General features: G+C 38.4%; 1 pseudogene; it reads right to left on the bottom strand.

Moving 5' to 3' along the window:
* Positions 1–1,267: 1,267 nt before the first annotated feature.
* On the bottom strand, positions 1,268–18,542 carry LOC110572175 (annotated as a pseudogene).
* Between the last annotated feature and the right edge of the window lie 2,611 nt (positions 18,543–21,153).

The raw sequence follows: 21,153 nt of genomic DNA, 5'->3' as shown, positions 1-21,153 counted from the left end.
TATTTTTAGCCTTTTGAGGAATCTCTGAACTGTTTTCCTGAGTGGATATAATCAGTTTGGATTCCCAGGAACAAATAGTACAGACAGTTCCCCTCTCTCTGAATCCTTGCTAACACCTGTTGTTTCTTGTTTTTTATTTTAGCCATTCCAACAGGTGTGAGGTGATAGCTCTTTGTAGTTTTCATGTGCATTTTCCTCATGATGAGTGATGTTGAGCATCTTTTGATCTGTTAGAGAGATATATATATGTATGTATATACTAATATATGTAGTATTATAATTCCTAAATATAAGAGTTGAGCCATAAATGGAACTTAAATGCATTGAAACCTGCTGAAATTTAAATGGAAAATATTACATTAGCAACATCATAAATTAAAGAATTTTCCAAAGAATATTGCATGAAGTAAAGTACATTATTTTATAATGATTAAGCCTAGAATATATTTTTTAAAAATTTTATTTATTTATTTGACAGAGAGACATAGCGAGAGAGGGAACATAAGTAGAGGGCATGGGAGAGGGAGAAGCAGGCTTCCCGCGGAGCAGGGAGCCCAATGCGGGGCTCAATCCTAGGCCCCCGGGAAGGGCTCAATCCCAGGACCCCTGGACCAGGTCCTGAGCCGAAGGCAGGCGCTTAATGACTGAGACACCCAGGCACCCCAAGCCTAGAATATTTTTACTTGCATTCTTGTCCATACAGTTTAAAACTCTAAAGCACTGACTGAATGAAAGAAGATCATTTTAAAATAATTTAAAATAAATAATAGATTGTGGCATATGCCTTTTATTTAAGATTGATTTTATTTATTTATTTATTTATTTATTTATTTATTTATTTATTTATTTATTTGACAGAGAAAGAGAGTGCACACAAGCTAGGGGAGCAGCAGAGGGAGAGGGAGAAGCAGGTTCTCCGCTGAGTAGGGACCCCAATGCAGGGCTCACTCCCAGGACTCTGGGATCATGACTTGAGAGGGAGGATGTTTAACCAGCTAAGCCACCCAGACACCCTTAAGATTTCATTTTTTAAGTGACGTCTACACCCAACATGGGCTTGAGTTTACAACCCAGAGATCAAGAGTCATATGCTCTACTGACTCAGCTAGCCAGGTGCCCCTGTGGCATGTTGCATTTTAATGATAAAAGGAAGATGGCGTATTGCTTTGATTTGCAAATATGTTCTTTGTCCAAGTAGTCCTCAGTGCTTCCATTATCCTTGAATGACAAGATTCTTTAAGTACTTTGTGAAAAAGAGACCATCCTTTCACTGATGGAATGTTTTCAATCTTATCTGGGTAGGATCTTCTGGATGTCTCCAGGCAATTCCATTAAGTGGCTAAAAGGAATCACTAGTTTTGACATGGACCATGTGTAGCATCTAATCTATTTATATGAATCTGTAACATTTCACGCAGTGCTGTCAGTTATGCAGTTGATTTTTTTTTTAAGTTTGTTTACTTATTTTTTAATAATCTCTACACCCACCATGGGACTTGAACCCCTGACTCCAAGATCAAGAGTTTCATACTCTTCCATTTGATCCAGCCAGGTGCTCCTATGCAGTTGATTCTTGAATTTTTTTTTCTCTTTAACATTTCTGTCAGGTGGAGGAAAATGGTCTTCGGGATACCCAAGGTAATCAAGAGTTTCTCCTACTCTTTTAATCATTTTTTTTTAAAGTAGGCTGTATGCCCAACAAGGGGCTTGAACCTGTGACCCTGAAATTAATAGTCACATGCTCTACTGACTAAGCCGTCAGATGCCCCTCTTTTAAATATTTTTTATTTTCAGCTTATTGAAAGTTCTCAATTCAGAAAATGTCACTACGTGATGCTTCAATTCATTGTGTAGTACATTAAGAGATTGCACTATCTGTTGCTATTTATCCAACCCTTTGTTCTCTTTCCAAGTCTTCCTTTTTCATTCTTTGACTAAATGGTAGACAGTACCCTTGGGGCACCTGGGTGGCTCAGTTGTTAAGCGTCTGCCTTCGGTTCAGGTCATGGTCCCAGGGTCCTGGGATTAAGCCCCGCATTGGGCTCCCTGCTCAGCGGGAAGCCTGCTTCTCCCTCTCCCACTCCCTCTGCTTGTGTTCCCTCTCTCGCTGTGTCTTTCTGTCAAATAAATAAAATCTTTAAAAATAAATAAATAAATAAATAAATAAATAAATAAATAAATAGTAGCCAGTACCCTTCAAAATCATGTCTTAATTTTTGGAACTCTTCCTTATGTTACCAGAACTACTTTATTCAGTGGAATTATTTCAGGAGTTTCTGTCATTAACTGAGTTCAGTGGTCAGACATTTCACCTGTATAACTAATAATGATGATTGAGCCTTTGAATCAGTGACCCTCTCTATAAACAAGTGATAATTTATTCTAATATTCCTTCCTATCATTTCATGTTCTTTCATATTCCTTTTATTTTTTAAGTAATCTCTACACCCAACATGGGGCTCGAACCACAACCCTGAGATCAAGAGTCATGTGCTCCACCAACTGAGCTAGCCAGGCACCCCTCTTCACATTCTTTAGTAAATTCTTCTTAAGCATCTTAACATCTTCCACACCTGTAGTACTGTCTGGTCTAATTCTTGCTGATTCACTGGCATGTGCTTGTGATTTTCTTAGCCTTATGATAATAATAGGGGGGAAAAAAAAGGTGTGGGAACATAGGCAAGTCACTTAAATTGCCTGTGTATCGGTTTCCTTACTCTTTTCAGAGAATGTGCTAGAAAATAAGCTCAGACAAAAAACCATGTTTGGAGTACTTGACGGGAAGCCCACAAGTTAACCAGTTCTTTCAGTTCCCCACCTCTTTGACTTTCTCTCCTGACCAGTGGAGTTCTGAAGCTGGTGTTGGTGTGGGAGATGAAGGAGAGTGGTACTCACGGGGGCTGAATGTTGGGTATTATATTCTCCGGCACTCAATTACAATGTGTGGGGAATTTTTTCCCACATCATCAAGCAACTCACGGGCACTAGCTGAGTGACGTATAATTCAACTCCATTTTGACACCATCTCCCCAGAGACAGCATCAGAGTCCACAGGTTAAGGATTCAGACCCAAAAGACTGCCCCTTAATTCATATGCCAGTTGCCAACTCCAGGTTGTCCCCTGTGCTTCTGACCAACTGGCTATATATCAGATTCCTATGACCTCCTCCTTGGGTTGGATTCATTTGCTAGATTGACTCACAGGACTCTAGTTTATTCACTAGATTGCCAGTTTATTACAAAGGATATAAAGTATAGGAATCAACAGCCAGATGAAAAGATACATATCGGGGCGCCTGGGTGGCTCAGTCGTTGAGCGTCTGCCTTCGGCTCGGGTCATGATCCCAGGGTCCTGGGATCGAGCCCTGCATCGGGCTTCCTGCTCCGTGGGAGGCCTGCTTCTCCCTCTCCCACTCCCCCTGCTTGTGTTCCCTCTCTTGCTGTGTCTCTCTCTGTCAAATAAATAAATTAAAAAAAAAAAAGATACATATCGTGAGGTCCCTAACAAAGGAACTTGTTTATCCATGGAGTTTGGGCCCAGCACAATGGCACATGGAATCATTGTTTTAACAGCCTGGAGGCTCTCCTAACCCTATCTTTGTGGGGTTTTATGGAGCTTTTATTACATAGGAGTGATTGATTAAATCATTGGCTATTGGAAATTGATTCCATCTTCAGCCTGTCTCCCCTCCCCCAACATTAGGGAGATGGGACTGAAAATTCCAACCTTTAAGAAAAAAAAAAAAGATTTTATTTATTTGGCAGAGAGAGACACAGCGAGAGAGGGAACACAAGTGGGGGAGTGGGAGAGGGAGAAGCAGGCTTCCCGCAGAGCAGAGAGCCGGATGCGGGGCTTGATCCCAGTACCCGGGGATCATGACCCGAGCCTAAGGCAGATGCTTAATGACTGAGCCACCCAGGCACCCCAGATTCCAACCTTCTAATCACATGATCCTCCTGGCATCCAAACCAGCCCCCATCCTTCCGGGCCTTCCAGTGTTACCTCATTAACATCACAGAAGGTATTTTTATCAATCTTGTCACAGGAAATTCCAAGAATTTTAGGAGCTCTGTGACAGAAAGGGGGATGAAGATCAACTATATATTTCTTTATTTTTTAAGATTTTATTTATTTATTTACTTATTTGACAGAGCACAAGCAGGGGCAGAGGGAGAAGCAGACTCCCCGCTGAGCAGGGAGCCCGATGTGGGGCTATATCCCAGGACCCTGGAATCATTACCTGAGCTAAAGGCAGACATTTAACCAACTGAGCCACCCAAGTGCCCCAACTATATATTTCTTATTCTAAATCACAGTATCACAGGTAGCTAGTTCCAGAGATAAGGCTCTCACCTTTGGGACTGGAGCTCCATATTCTGTGAGCCAGGCTGCTAGCAAGTTTCAATCATTAGGGTACTCTCCCCAGCTCATCTGTTAGTACCATTGAGCCACTGCTGCTTGGATTCCTTAGTTTTGCCTGGCGACACCCCTCTCCTAAGTGTACTATACTAAACTTAGTCCCTGTCTCATTAGCAATGATGTCACATATACCAAATGACTTCCATTTTATTTCAGTTTTCTTCTTTTTTTTTTTTGAAGTATAATGTGTTTCCCAGCAGTGAGAGTCATTAGTTATATAATAGTGATTGAAAATACACTTTTTGCCAGCCCATTTGTGGAATTGTTGGTACGATGTCTATGGCTCTTGTGGGGAGCTGATTTGGAAAAGAGAGAAAGTAAGCAATCAGCCTGCTGTCCATGACAGGACAGTGAGCAAAGTACAGCCATGTTTGGGAATGTAGAGTTTGGGACCCTAGCAGAGGGTAGCCAGGTAGGGATTCTTAGGGAAGACAATGATTGGGTTAGGGTTCCAGGTATATAAAGGGTTGGATTTGATGGAAGTTCACAGACCAGGAAATTAATCACTTGGAGATACTGCCAAAAAGGAAAATGATCTGCCTCACAAACATGGAGTGAGATTGGAGAGGCAGGATATGGGGTTTAATGGTTTTACAGGCCCCATAGAATGGAGGGGGGGCACATGACACACACTGAAGGATTTCCACTGGGGTAGTTCCCTGGGAATGCATGGAGAAATCTGTAGGATAACTGGAAAAACAAGGAATGGGATCATAGACACACATCTGGAACCGACTTAAACTCTATTAATTTATATCATTGGTCAGTAAAGTACAACTTATGGCCAAATCCAGATTGCTACCTGTATGTATGTGGCATGTAGCTAAAAGTTATTTTTGTGTTTTCAAGTAGTTGAGAAAAATTTCAAAAAAATATATGATTTCTTCAAATTTCAGTGTCCATAAGTAGAATTTTATTGGAGTACAGTTATGTCCATTTATTTACACATTGTCTATGGCTCTTTTGCACTAAAGAGTGCAAAGTAGTTGCTACAGAGAATTATGGCTCTTAAAGCCTAAAATATTTACTGTCTGGCTCTTTACAGAAAAGGGTTGCAGACCTCTGATTAATCCAATTAAATTGTTGTGGAATCCTCAGTGTGGGGGCAGGCATTCAGTTACTTGTGTGTATGTTGTGGGAGATCACAAGTTAGGAAGATAAGACCCCTTTTATCTTAGAGATGACATTCTGGTGGAAGAGAGATTTTGTTTAATTGGTGGGTTTATTTGAAATTCAGGTAGAAGTACTGGGATAAGGAATGTGCTTTGTGTTAAGGTGTCTCTACCTCCAAAAGCCTCCTGAGGGAGGCTTCCTGCAGTTTTTACTGTCCAAACTGATGCAAGGATGGAGACAAAGAGGTTCTGGGCTAGAGGCAAGAGTCTGACCTGAGATTTAGATGTGACAGGACCATGGAGGAATGGGGAGTGTTTCTTGAGTATGAAGTGGGAAGTGTTTTGAGGACAGTATTGGGAAGAGAGAGGAGTCATGAAAGGTTTCAAGGGGAGTGACACGTGCCAAGTCATTTGGACTGGAGATTGCGTTGCTCTAAACATGTCATCTCTAGCATGTGTTGTCTGTTTGGAGCAAATGCAATCAAGGGAAATTTCAAACAAGAGATCTTCCGGACCATGGAAATCTGAAAAGTTGCCCACAAATAAGGTTAAGTATCAGAAGGTCATTCCTGCTTTTGGGAAAAGTGAACTGTAGATGTTCATTTTTTGCATTATTTATATTATTTCTCCATTTTGCACCCTTCCTGCTCCTTCCCACTGAAAATTATCATGGGTATCCTGTGAATTGTGTAATAATGAATCTTCTGTTAAAACATATACTTATTTATATTCCTTGATTTTGCTTAAAACTTGTCTCTAAGAATCAGGGATAGCTTAACATGACCTTTATCATCAAGAGTTGGGAGGCCAAGTTTTATGTCATATTAACTTTCAGGGAGCCCAGATTCCTGGTATCTGGTAAGAATGGTGTGGGGGTTGGGAACCAGAATCTCAGTGGTAGGGGAGTCAGATTTGAGCATAGCATAGGTATGGATCAATGGACTAATGACGGTTGAGGCCAGGGGATGGGGACCAAAAAAATTTTTGACTTATTTTTAATAATCAACAGAATTAATTGATTATTAAAAATAATAGTTGATAAAAATAAATATGTTTTACTAGTAACTTAAAAAGTAATTAGTAAAACCAAAACAGTTTCCCTGGACATGTATAATATACTGACATTTTTTAGTACTTTTTTTTTTTTTTTTGACAGAGAGAGACCCAGCGAGAGAGGGAGCACAAGCAGGGGGAGTGGGAGAGGGAGAAGCAGGTTTCCCGCGAAGCAGGGAGCCCAATGTGGGGCTCGATCCCAGGACCCTGGGACCACGACCGGAGCCAAAGGCAGATGCTTAACGACTGAGCCACCCAGGCGCCCCACATTTTTAGTACTTTAAAATTTGCATCTGGACTTGATTTTCAGGAATCTAGTATTTGCTTATTTGTCATAATACTTTGCATTACAAATCTGTGTGTGTGTGTGTGTTCAAATGCATATTACATAAAATTTACCATCTTAACCATTTTTAAGTGTACAACTCAGTGGCATTCAGTGTGTCACATTACTTTGCAATCATCAACCATACATCTTCAGAACTCTTTTCATCTTGCAAAACTGAAACTCTGTACCCATTAAATAACAATTCCCCATTCCTCCTTATCCCCAGCCCCTGGGGATGACTATTCTATTTTCTGTCTCTTTGAATTTGATTAGTCTAGATACTTCATATAAGTGGAATCATATAATATTTGTCCTTTGCTGTCTGGCATATTTCACTGACATAAGGTCTTCAAGATTCATCCATGTTGTAGCATGAGTCAGAATTTTCTTCCTTCCTAAAACTGAATAATATTCTGTTGCATGTGTATACTACATACACGTGCGACATACGGTAATTCTGTTTTTTGTTTTTAGGAAACACTGTTTCCCATAGCAGATGTACCATTTTACATTTCTAACAGCAAAGCACAAGGGTTCTAATTTCTCTATATCCTTGCCAATACTTGTTATTCTGTTTTTGTTATTTTGTTTAATGTAATAGCCACTCTAATGGGTATAAAGTGGTATCTCATTGTATACTGACTTTTTACTGATTGGTTTATATTCTTTGGAGAAATGTTTATTCCAGTCCTTTGCCCATTTCTTAACCAGGTTATTTTGGTGGTGGTGGTGGTTGTTGAGTTGTAGGAATTCTTATATATTGTGGATATTATCCACTTATCAGATATATGATTTGCAAATATTTTCACCCATTCTGCAGCTTGTTTTTTTTCCACACTACTGATACACAGAGGTTTTAAATTTTGGTGTACTTTCATTTAATCTATTTTTTGTTTGTTTCCTTTGCTTTTGGTGTCATCAAAGAAATCATTGACAAATCTATTGTCATGAAGCATTTCTCTATGAGATTTATAATTTTAGCTCTTAGGTTAGGTCTTTGATCCAAATTCATTGTTTTACATGTGGATATTCAACTTTCTGAGCACTGTGTGTTGAACAGACTGTCTTTTCCCCCATTGAATGGTCTTTGTATTCTTGTTAAAATCATTTGACCTATAGACAAAAGTTTATTTCTGGGCTCTATTCCATTGGTCTATGTGTTTTGCATTTTTTAAAAAATATTTTTTAGGCTTTACATTTCAAAGTTAGCATTCCTAGTAGAGCTTTTAAGAATAAATACAATGAGGAAGATTTTATTTTATTTATTTTTTTTAAATTATCTCTAGAGCACTGGTTTTTTTTGTTGTTGTTTTGTTTTCTTTTGTTTGTTTTTAAAGAATTTATTTACTTGACAGAGAGAGACACAGCAAGAAAGGGAACACAAGCAGGGGAAGTGGGAGAGGGAGAAGCAGGATTCCTGCGGAGCATGGAGCCAGATGTGGGGCTCCATCCCAGGACCCTGGGATCATGACCTGAGCGGAAGGCAGACACTTAATGCCTGAGCCACCCAGGCGCCCCTGAGGAAAATTTTAAATCACACTATTCTGACTAGGAATCCCTGACGACTTTCGTGATATAGGCCATGTGACTAGGATACAGATCAGCAAAACTTTTTTCTAAAGGGCTAGTTTATTAAGGACAGAGAGATTTACTTTTAGAAATGGACTCATGTAATTATGGAGGCTGACAAGTCCAAAATCTGCAAGGGTAGCCTGGTAGACTGGAGACACAGAAGAGTTGCATACTTAAATCCAAAACCAGGCTGGAGACAAAATTTCCTCTTTCTTAGGAAACCTCAGTCTGTTCTCTCTCAAGACCTTCAATTAATTGGATAAGACCCACCCACATTAAGGGGGTTAATCCACTTTACTAAAGGTGTATTTAGATGTTGATCTCCTGCAAAAAACACCTTCTCAATTGCATACAGGCTGATGTTTGACCAAATATATGGGTGCTGTGGCCCAGGCAAGTTGACATATAAAATTACCATCATAAATTTATCTCTTGTCAACTTGGCACTCATATATTTCCTTAAACCATACTAATCTCCAGGGGCGCCTAGGTGGCTCAGTCAGTTAAGTGTCTGCTTTGGGCTCAGGTCATGATCAACGGGTCCTGGGATTGAGTCCCCCAACAGAGGGCTCCCTGCTCAGCAGGGATTCTGCTTTTCCCTCTCCCTCTACCCATCCCCCTGACTCATGTTCTCACTCTCTCAAATAAATACTCTTGGGGTGCCTTTGGCTCAGGTCATGATCTCAGGGTCCTGGGATCAAGCCCCGCATCAGGCTCCCTGCTCAGTGGGGAGTCTGCTTCTCTCTCTCCCTCTGCCCCTCCATCCTGTTTGTGTTCTCTCTCTATCTCAAATAAGTAAATAAAATCTTTAAAAAAAATCAAATAAATAATAATCTTAAGAAAAAAAGATTCTCTCTCTCCCTCTACCCCTCCCTCCCAAAAAATCCAAACATACTTAATCTCCACATAAAGATATTAACAATGTCCTACTTTTGCCTAACATGATACAACTATTTTTTTTTTAAGATTTTATTTATTTATTTGACGGAGATAGAGAGCACAAGCAGGGGGAGGGGGAGAGGGAGAAGCAGGCTCCCCACTGAGCAGGGAGCCTGATGCAGGGCTCGATCCCAGGACCCCGAGATCATGACCTGAGCTGAAGGCAGCCGCTTAACCAACTGAGCCATACAGGCGCCCCATGATACAACTATTTTGAGTAAAACTAAAAACTCACTAACTCTTTCCCCAGAAAAGGATAGAGAGTCTTTGGGGGATCTTAACTTTTTTCCTTGCTATCCTGTAACTGAAATACTATGATGTAAAGTTAATGGTACCTAAATAAAACATAAGCCCACACAACTACCCAAACATATAACAAAATGAAGAGAAATACATATTACTCTTACAGTCCTCCTTCCTTTGGTTTTAGCTGGTATTTATAACTACCGTCTTCTACTACCCATTCTGTATCCCCGTTGCCTTCAGCAAGCATCTCAGCTGGTTGTGGTTCTTTACCTGGTGGTATAACCAAACCTTCATTTCTAAAGAGTCTGGACCATGAGTAGTCTTTCTTTGTTGTTGTAGGTTTTTACTGGCTTTAATTATAGGATATAGTAATACTAAGTGTTGTCCTAAGGGATATCCTACAGTCCAAACATCCTCTTCCTTATTCTCTTGTGGTTAGTAGTCCAATTTTCCATTGGTAATTAGGAGCAGTCACCCAGGCCAACACAGTGTCTCCTTTATTTCTTGTTTTGGAGACATAAGGATCCCAAAATGGCTGGGTAACAGTCTTAACTTCCAGTTCAGTGGAATCTCTCTTTGTCTTCTTTTTGAAGTATCTGTCTTCCTTCTTTTTTTTTTTTTTTAAAGATTTTATTTATTTATTTGAGAGTGAGCAAGGGAGAACACAAGTGGGGGGAGAAGCAGAGGGAGATGGAGCAGCAGGCTCCTCACTGATGCAGGACTCGATCCCAGAACCCTAGGATCATGACCTGAGCTGAAGGCAGACACTTAACCAACTGAGCCACCGAGACATCCCAGTATCCTTCCCTTTGGAATAAAAATCTCTAGGCCAGAAAAGCATAGGTCATAGGGACAGGTAAAAACTTTGCTAGTAGGTCACTAGGATTAATAAGGAATGGTGCCGCTCCCATTTCTACCCTTTAATTACTGGACCCATGAATCTTGACTGTCTGAGAAACTGTACCATATCGAATGCAGATTCATGGTATATACATCCTGGAAAATCCATGCCGAGCCCTGCAAGATATTGCCACTAGCTGGCACCACTTCTGAGTATTTCAAAGGCTGTTATACCATTCTATCAAGCCAGCAGCTTTAGGATGGTGAGAAACATGGTAAGACGGGTGAATTCCAACCATCGCTGTACTTCATTTTCTGTTGTTGGAGAGGAAAAAGTTTTCCTTACCCTTCTAGGGTCTCTGGCTGGATCTGAATATTTTTTAAAGATTTTATTTATTTGGGGCGCCTGGGTGGCTCAGTCGGCTAAGCGGCTGCCTTCGGCTCAGGTCATGATCTCAGGATCCCGGGATCGAGCCCCGCATCGGGCTCCCTGCTCCGCAGAAAGCCTGCTTCTCCCTGTCCCGCTCCCCCTGCTTGTGTTCCCTCTCTCGCTGTGTCTCTCTCTGTCAAATAAATAAAATCTTAAAAAAAAAAAGATTTTATTTATTATTTATTTATTTATATTTATTTGAGAGAGAAAAAGAGAGTGAGCAAGCACAAGCAAGGGTAGGTGGAGCCGCAGGGAGCCCAACGTGAGACTCAATCTCAGGACCCTGGGATCATGACTCAAGCTGAAAGCAGACTGACTGAGCCACCCAGATGTCCCTGGATCTGAATATTCTAAAGGTAGATTAATGGGAAAATCATGCAAATTAACTGAATATAAATTGTATGTAACATGGGAGCCTTAATAAAGAAATGAAGACCCAAAGAAACAGACCTGAGTATTATTGATGATAGGTTTGTTGAAAAGTGGGCAGTCATGGAGGAATACATTAAGGAGTATGAGGTAATTGTAGTAAACATGGGGAAACATAAAAGGTCTTGTTTGTTCAGATTTTCCTCAGTATCCCTTTGTGTTCAGAGATAAGGATGTTTATTTTTTATGGATACTGGATACTTTCACATGTAGGTTTTATGGACTGTTTTAGGGAAGAAGGGGGAGGTGGGGGTGGAGTGTGAGTGAATTTCCTGATTCTGTTTTTTCTCAAACTCCTTCATTTTCAAATATTCAATATGCTAAGGTGACATACTTGGGGGGTACCAGGTCCTGAACCACATCACTGTGAAGTGGGTTCCTTGATCAGAAGCAACGCATGTCAGTGGATATGATATTCTACAAGTCCATAGATGGTAGCTTGACAGTTTGGTCAGAAACACTGCACACAGGGAAGGCAGATCCATATCCAGAGTAAGTGTTTATTTGAGTAAGAATGAAATGTTGCCTTTTCTATGATGGAAGGGGTCCAATGTAATCAGCCTGCCACCAAGCACCTAGCTGATCACCCCAGGGAATGGTGCCATATCAGAGACTCAGTGTTGATATCTGCTGCTGCCAGATTGGGTTCTCAGCAGTGGCTGCATCCAGGTTAGCCGTGGTGAGTGGAAGTCCATGTTGCTGAGCCCATGCATAACCTCTGTCCTTGCCACCATCGTCTCTCTGTTCATGGGTCTGTTGAGCGATCATGGGTAGCTGGGGAAATGGGCTGACTGGTGTCCACACAATAGGTCATACTGTTCACTTGATTATTAAAAATCCTTCTCTCCTGAGTTCACCCTTTGGTAAACATTCACACAGGACTCAAATATCTTCACATTGTTTGCCCATTCAGAATAGTCTATCTGTATACCTCTTGCCCAGACCTCCTTATTGCCAATTGCCCAATCATGTTCTTTCCAAATCCCTGGCCATTCAGCCAAGCCATTGGCTACAGCACTGCAATCAGCATATAATCACACTTCTGGCCATTTCTCTTAAGCAAAGTAAACAACTAGGTGCACTGCTGGAAGTTCTGCCCACCGGAAGGACTTCCCTTTACCACTTTCTTGTGTTGCTTCAGGAATATCCCAGAAAAGGGACATAGTGCTGCTGCTGTGTACTTTTGGGTGGTGTCTGCATATCCTGCAGGCCTGAGTTTTCTCTTCCTCTATCATATGATCATAGGGAACCTATAATCAGCCAATTTTATTTTGTTTATTTGTTTGAGAAAGAGCTCAATGCAGGGCTATATCTCACAACTCTGAGATCATGACCTGAGCTGAGATCAAGAGGGGCGCTTAACCAACTGAGCCACCCAGGTGCCACCAAAGTGAAATTTTATTCTTCTGCAATTTTCTCAAACTCCATTAGCTTAAATTATTCAATATGCCAAGGTGCCATATTCTGGGGTAGTGTGGCCTGAACCCCATCAATTGTAACTATTCAACTGTGAAGTTGTAGCCATAGATAAATATATAAACAAATGGGCTTGACTGTGTGAGATAATAGAAAAAAGTAAATATCAGCTATACTTTAATAAAAGAAAAAAATACACACACACACACACACACACTCACAGTTCCTGACACAGAGTTCCTAAAATCCTTGTGATTTTTTGATTGATAAGAACACTAAGAGCAACTCTTGTTTTAATATTTGGTCTTCGACCCCATCCCTGACACAGAGCTCCTGAGACCCTTGTAAATTCCTTAGTGGTAAGAACCCTAGGAGCATATTTTGTTCTGAGGAGGCAACTCTGGGTGGGTTCCTGGATGGCTCCTGGATGGGAGCTGACCACCAGAAAGATGAAGTCATGATTAGAACCTTAGAATTTTTTAGCCCCACCCCTCACTTCTGTAGAAAGGGGAGATGGGCTAGAAATGGAGCTAATGATTGATCATGCCTCCCTAATGAAGTCTCTACAAAAATCCCCAGTGCACGGTACCCCAACTCCATGGGACAAATGCTCCTGCTCTTAGGAACCTCTCAGACTTTGGTCTGTGTATCTCCTCATATGATTGTTCATCTGTATCCTTTTATCATATCCTTAATTAAACTGGTCAATGTAAGTACAGTTGACCTTTGAACAATGTTGGGATTAGGGGTATCGATTCCCACACAGTTGAAAATCTATGTATAATTTTTGACTCCTCCCCCCCGCAAATTAACTACTAATAGCCTACTATTGACCAGAAGCCTTACTGATAACAAATAGTGGATTAACATCTATTTTGTATGTTACACGTATTATAAACTATATTCTTACAACAATATTTTTTCTTTTCTTTTTTTTGATTAGAAAGCATTGATATGTATTTATTATTTATTTGTTATTTATTTTTTTATTATTATGTTCAGTTAGCCAACATATAGTACATCATTAGTTTCTGATGTAATGTTCAGCGATTCATTAGTTGTGTATAACACCCAGTGTTCAACACACACGTGAGCTCCTTGATACCCATCGCCTGGTTACCCCAGCCCCCCCCCTCTCCCTTCTGTAACCCTCATTCTGTTTCTTAAATTTTTTCAGTATTTCTAGGCTACATGGTTCACCTGCAAGTTTTTTTCAAATTGTCACAAATCTCCGAAAATCTTTCCAATTTATTTATTGAAAAAAATCGACCTATAAAGTGGACCCATGCAGTTCAAATTTTGTGTTGTTCAAGGTTCAACTGTAAATGTTCCACTGAGTTTTGTGAGCCACTCCAGCACATTAATTAAACCAAAAGGCACAGGAGATCACAGAAACCTCTGATTTGTAGCCACGCCAGACAGACGTTGTGGGGAACCTCTGGACCTGCTACTTGCAATTGGCCTCTCAAGTGGATGGGAGCAATCTTCTGGGACTGAGGCTTAACTGTAGGATCTGACACTACTTCCAGGTAGGACAGTATCAGAGTTGAGTTAAATCAACTGAAATTTGAACTTTGTGTAATTTTCATGTGTCCCCAAATTGCCTTTCTGTTGATTCCCTCCCAACTACTTAAAAAATGGACAGGCAGTAGGTGAGATTTGGTGTTGTTTGCTAACCATCTGGGGTGTTCTTGCCTGAAGCCTGGATACAGTGAGAATGTGTGCAAAAGCCATGGGTGGAAGAGTGTCTTTTTTGTTACTTGTGGCCTGCGGGAGTATTCTCAAGAGGAGGGGCACTTCCTTCCTCAGCTCAGCCTCTTCTGGAGCTGGTCTTGGGATTTTCAAGAATGCTGTTCCCCAGACTGGGGGAAGGGAGCCTATAGCAAAAATCTCTCCTAGTTTTCCTCTGAATGGGTTGTGCCTGTAGGGAAACGCTGCCGCCCAGTGCCTTGAGCAAAGTGCCTGCAGGCGCTCTCCTGGGCTTCTGTGCTCGAAGTGTGTGTTCTGTTTTGTCTTTTGACCCAGCTTTCCGCTTGGGCTGTAGGTTTGTGGAAGAGGAATTATAATGAGAGTCATTGCCCCTAAGAGTCACTTCAGCATAGGGTAGTGGTTAAGAGCAGGGGCAAAGTAACCAGAGTGCTGGGCTTGAATCTGGGTTAAACCGCTTGTCAACTGTGTGACTTCATGTGTGGTTCTGGACCTCTCTGGGCCTCAGTTTCCTAATATGTAAGAGGGATGGAAATAGAAAGCAACTCATACGGTGGTTATTTGGATTAATGATAAAGTATCTGGAAAATCACCTGATACACAGTAAGCAGAATATGTGTCTGTAAAATAAATAAACGAATAAGGAAAAATAGTTGTTTACATAGAGTGCAGACTTCAAACCATGTAGTCTTTATTCCCTTGAATTTCTGCTTCTGAATTTTAAATTTTGTCATAAAAAGGACTTTAGCCTGTCTGCAGTATCATTTCAAATACTGTCCACGTTCCGCAAATGTTTAAGATACGAAATCATTTTACTTGTATCTCAAATTATATCTTATTTTATAATTTTAACTTCTGTATTTGTTTTAGTTCTGATAGTTGGAATAAAAATTTCAAAAAAGTTGTTTTAGTGGGTATGATTTTCATTTTCATACTAGCCAAAATGTTTTTAAATAAAAAAGACTAATGTCATATTTTATTTTATTTTATTTTATTTTTAAAGATTTTATTTATTTGTCAGGGAGAGAGAGACAGAGAGCAAGCACAAGCAGGGGGAGTGGGAGAGGGAGAAGCAGGCTCCCCGAGTAGCAAGGAGGCTGATGTGGGACTCGATCCCAGGACCCTGGGATCATGACCTGAGCCGAAGGCAGCTGCTTAACTGGCTGAGCCACTCAGGCATCCCCTACTAATGTCATATTTTAAAGGCTCTTCCACAAAAGTCCTCCTAATGGTAGAAAAGATAGACTGGAGATTGTCTAGTGGTCCCACAAACAAAATTTCATAATATCTTATTTTATACTTAAAAATTTTATACCTTGTTCTGTTATATATATAATTGTATTTATTTTATTTTAAAGGATTTTTTTACCAAAAAAAAAGAAAATATATTGTATTAAAATAAGAAACTCAAGCCTATTATTCATTTGCCTTTTCCCTTCCTCAAACATAACCATATATCATTTAATCAAAAATATTAACTACAGTGCTTAAAACTACATTGAAAATTATGGACTTATACTGAAAAATTAAAAATTATGTATTAAGAACCACTTAAATCTCTAAAAAATTATGCTTTTTGGAAGGAGTTATGTTATTTTTGCTTGAAATATCTGCAAGCTCCTTCAAAGGCAGGGACTATTCATTTGTTTCTGGATGTCCAGGGCATTCACGTAGCAGATACTCAATAAATGTGTGTACATGAATGATCAATGTGTGTAAGTCCCAGTCAACATATCTTTAATAATAAAGATCAGAAGACATAAGTATAGATATTTTATTAGAAAATGTTTCACTCTTAGAGCAACATATAAACTACTCTACAAGATTAAAACAGGGGCTTTTACCAATTAGCAGGACATCTTATTTTCAAACCAGGGCAGGATTTTTATACTTCCCTCACATTCAGGAAATACAAAACAATTTATATGAGTCAAGATAATCACAATCTATCACTTACTTTTCAATGAAAATTTATTAATGTATTAATTATATACATTTTCAGCATATAATAATTTCACAATATAACAAACTCAAAATGGAAATCCACTTTCAAAACAAACTTTTTCTTTGCTTCTTCCCGTCCTCGAGCTTTTCCCCTAACATTGACTGAGTTACTTTAGAAAATGTTAAGTCTGTATATTTGAACTTATCACTGTCTATTTGGATTATTTCAAAAAGCAAGAAATTCAAAATAATGCTGTTGGGATTTATGCAGACCTTGGCCAAGCAGCAGATTTTCTAAGGACCAGAATGTGTTTAAATTGGAAGACCTCATGGTTAGAATCTAATCATTTTCTTTTGGCTGGCTGCCTCTTCTTGATCTCTTCTATTTACCTGCTTGCCTTCTACTCCTCCTTGGATGGTATGCTTGGGTTTTGTAGTGGCTGGGGGGTGGGCTCCACTGCTAGGGAGGGAGCCTGGTATTCTTTGTTCTTCACCTGCCAGAGGAATTAGAAGGGCCAGAGTGGGGAGTCTGTGTGCTGTGTAGGTTTGACTGTGGCAAAAGCAGAAGGTGAGAAGGACCACCTAGGTAGAGAGATCTGCAGCAGGTGCAGAGTAGAGAGATCACAAAGAGCAAGTACTTCAGAATGACTGAACATCCTTGCACTTTTTCCTTTGAAATTCTCTTTTCCTTATTGATTTCTATGAGTTCTTGATGTAGTATATATTAAGGATATTGCAAATGGATTCTCCTGTCTCTTTTAACCTTCTTTATTATATACTTTTGCCAGACAAGTGTCCTTAAACAACTTTTTCTGTATCATTTGATTGTTTACTTTTTATTTGGTACAGTTCATAAATTCAAATGACAATTAAAAAAATAGGCTTACAGAGATGCTTCAGTGGTACATCTTTCTATCCTATCCACTAACCTTCTCCTTTGTAGGTGACTATGTTAGGACACTTTTGTATATAATTTCTGATCAGTTTATTCTCTTAATTAACTTTTTATTTCAGAACAGCTTTATATTTACATAATTCTTTCAAAGATAGTGCGGTTATTCTATATCTCACACATATATTCCTCTGTTATCAACATCTTACGTTAGTATGGTGCATTGGTTGCAGTTAATGAACCAACACTGAAGTTCATACTTTATTCAGATGTCCTCACTTTCTTCATAATGTCCTTTCTCTGCTCCCAGATCTCATCCAGGATATTACATTTAATACTCCTCTCTCAAAGCTCTTCTTGGTTGTAACAAAACCCAAAAAGCTTCTCAGACTTTCTTTGTTTTTGACAGTTTTTGGATTACTATTCAGGTATTTTGTAAAATTTCCCTCAATTGAAATTAAAAAATATATATATAATGTACACACCATAATATCCTCCTTTTTAAAATTGTACAATTCAGTGATTTTTAGTATATTGACAATGTTTTACAAACATCCCTAATTTAATTTAATTTAATTTAATTTAATTTAATTTAATTTAATTCCAGAACATTTTATCATCCTATAAAGAAACCCAATAACCACTAGCAATCACTCCCTACTCATCCTTCCCCCATTCTCTGACCATCACTGCTCGGCTTTCTGTCTCTATGGATTTGACTATTTTGAACATTTCATATAAGTCACTCATACAAAATGTGGCCTTTTGTGTTTGGATTTTTTCACTTAGCATAACATTTTTCAGGGTTCATCCATTTTACAGCATGAATCAATACTTCATTCCTTTTTATGGCTAAATGATATAGTATAGATATGCCATACCACATATTTTGTTTAGCCATTTATCAGTTGATAGACATCTGAGTTATTTCCTCTCTCTGTTATAATGACTGCTAAGAAAATTCATGTACAAATTTTTGCATAGATGTGTGTTTTCATTTCTTTTTGGTTATATATTAAAAGTAGAGTTGTGGGTCATAGGATAACTTTATGGTTAAATTTTTAGGAATTACCAAACTTTTTTCTAAAGTGGCTGCATTAATTTACATTCCTATCAGCAACGTATGAAGGTTCCAATTTGTCCACATCCTCCATAACACTTGTTATTGGCTTTTTGATGATAGCCCTCCTGCTGAGTGTGAAGTGGCACCTCATTGAGCTAATCTTTTGCATTTCCCTAATGACTATTGATGTTGAACATCTTTTCATGTGCTGATTAGCCATTTGTTTATCGTTTTTTTGGGTGAATTATTTATTCAAATCTTTTGCATTTTAATTTATTTTCTCTTTTTATTGTTGAGTTGTGAGACTTCCTTTATATGATATTTGCAAATATTTTCCACCATTCTGCTGGTTGTCATTTTATTTTCTTAATAGTGTCCTTTGAAGCAAAAACTTCTATGTAATTGTGATAAAGTCCACTTTATTTTTTTGGCTGCTTGTGCATTAGGTATCCTATCTAAGAAAACGTTGCTTACTTAAGTCAATATCACACAGATTTACACCCATGTTTTCATCTAAGAGTTTTATATTTTAAACTCTTACATTAAGTCTTTAATCCATTTTGATTTAATTTTTATATATGATATAGGAGTTCTGATCAGTTTTACAGATTTTTTAGCTTCAGTTGTATAGAGAAAAGTTCTTTTTGCTTTGTTTTGTTTTAATTTTGAGAATAGTTTTACTCCAGATTTGTTGTCCCTTAAGCTTATACCTTTGAGTGTATGACTTGGGGATAGGTCTAGACTTTGGAAAAAATTGAATTGTTGGGAGACATATCTGTCTAGCAACACAGTCCTTTTAACAAAGCATATTGGTAAAGTCCCCCTCCCCCTTTTTTTTTTGTATATTCCCATTTGCAGGGCATGCTCAATCAGGCTTGTAAATTGATATAAATTATACTCTTTAAGTATATGAGTGATCCAATATGGCAGCTCTCTTTGGATTGTGTGTGAGGCTCAGGGAGCTTATCGTGTCTTCTTTGGCATCTAAAGCCAGCTTCTTACGGTGGTAGAGCAGCCAGAAAATTATCAGGAGTGTGGGCAGAGTTGTCAAAAAGAGCAGGCTGGAAAAGGATTTGGAAGATGGGTCAATAAACTAGACAATCAAGTATGTTAGAGTTGAGAATTAAATATAATTTTGTTTTATCTTAATATTTATTTTTTAATTCTAAAGGTAATTAACACTGTATAAAGTATAAACATGGTAAAAACATTAAAAAAAAAAACATACAAATACCCAAATTGTTACAGCCAACATGAGCCTAAAGGGTCATGACTACTGAACATGTGTATGGTATCTTGCAACAAGAAAATGACATTAAGAAAAATCTGAGGAAATATGAGTAAGGTACAAATTTTAATTAACAACAATAACATATATACCCAATTTTTATTTCCCAGTGGAAGTTACCACTGTAATAATTGGGGCTACCCAAAGAGCTAACACATTTATAGAGTTTTTGGTCTGAATCAAACACTATTCTATATATGCATAATCACTCATTTAACTGTCAAATCATTGTGTAAGATAAGTACAAATCCTCCATATTTTACAGATTAAAAAAAAAATAAGGCACAGAAAGTTAGATAATTGCCTAAAGTAACATGGCTGTCAAGTTTCACAACTAGAATTTGAATCAAATGAGTCTGAGTCCAAGGATGGTTTTCAACACTATAGTGGTTTGTGTCCATTCATACATTTTTTTAATGTGCATGTAAACATATATTTACATAAAATATTCACATAGCATTAATTTTACATAATATTTTGCTATTCACTCCCATGATCAGAGTTGACTTTCTATTTCTAGGGGAGTAACTAAAAATAGTCAATATGCCAGAGTGGCATATTTTGGGATAGTATGTTATGAACTTCATTTTTACTTCACAAGAATGTGTAAAAATGAACTATTAGTGCAATTTTGTAGATCAAAATCTGTTTAATATTGATAATTTCAAATGATTCATTCTTTACATGAGCTGTATTATATTTCTATATATCAGCCTATTATTGTTTATATACATAGGTAAAAATTTACTTAGCCTGTATATCTTTCATGAGGCACATTACATAGTTTTCAAGATTTTATTATGATAGATGTCTGCATTGACATGTCTCTTCACACTTGTTTGTATAGTACAAGATAATTGGGAACAGAGCACTAGCTTAGGGGGTGGGGGGGGATTTTAGCCGTTTAGTCACCATTAGCCCACCCTCACCCTCAGTTCTTTGACATGGCGAATTGAGAAAATAGCAAAGCTATGTAAAATTCTATGCAAATACAGCTTCGGGATTATTTCTTTAGCTTTCTCTCCTCAGCATTGTCTTTTTCCATGTTATACATATGTAACAATTTTGGAGTTACCAAAGTGTCTCTTAAATCTGTAGAGGGTGTTATTTGGAAAGAAAAAAAAAATCATTGTATCTACTTGCTCATTCCTATTGTATGAAAGTGTTATTTTCCCCACTCCAACTATCACTGATTATTGGTAAAAATTTCAATATACCTATGTAAAGGTTTTATGTAGGAATACAAATTCATTTTTCATTTTATATGAATTGGGTAGACAACTTTTCCAATTTACTTACTTATCCATTCTGTATTGGAGAGTTTAATTACATTATGATTGTTTTGGCATAGCTTTGACAATTTGCAAAAAAAAAAAAACTGTATAAAGCAGAAAAAGAAGGAAAGAAATCCCACCAAATTCAAATAATATAGTATCTTTTAAAAGGGATTTTCTTCTAGCTTCGATTATCTAGC

Source organism: Neomonachus schauinslandi, chromosome 9 (assembly GCF_002201575.2).
Source record: "Neomonachus schauinslandi chromosome 9, ASM220157v2, whole genome shotgun sequence".
In the NCBI taxonomy this organism is placed as follows: domain Eukaryota; kingdom Metazoa; phylum Chordata; class Mammalia; order Carnivora; family Phocidae; genus Neomonachus; species Neomonachus schauinslandi.
The sequence above is the reverse complement of the archived record's forward strand: the minus strand, read 5'-3'. Positions and strand labels throughout refer to the sequence as shown.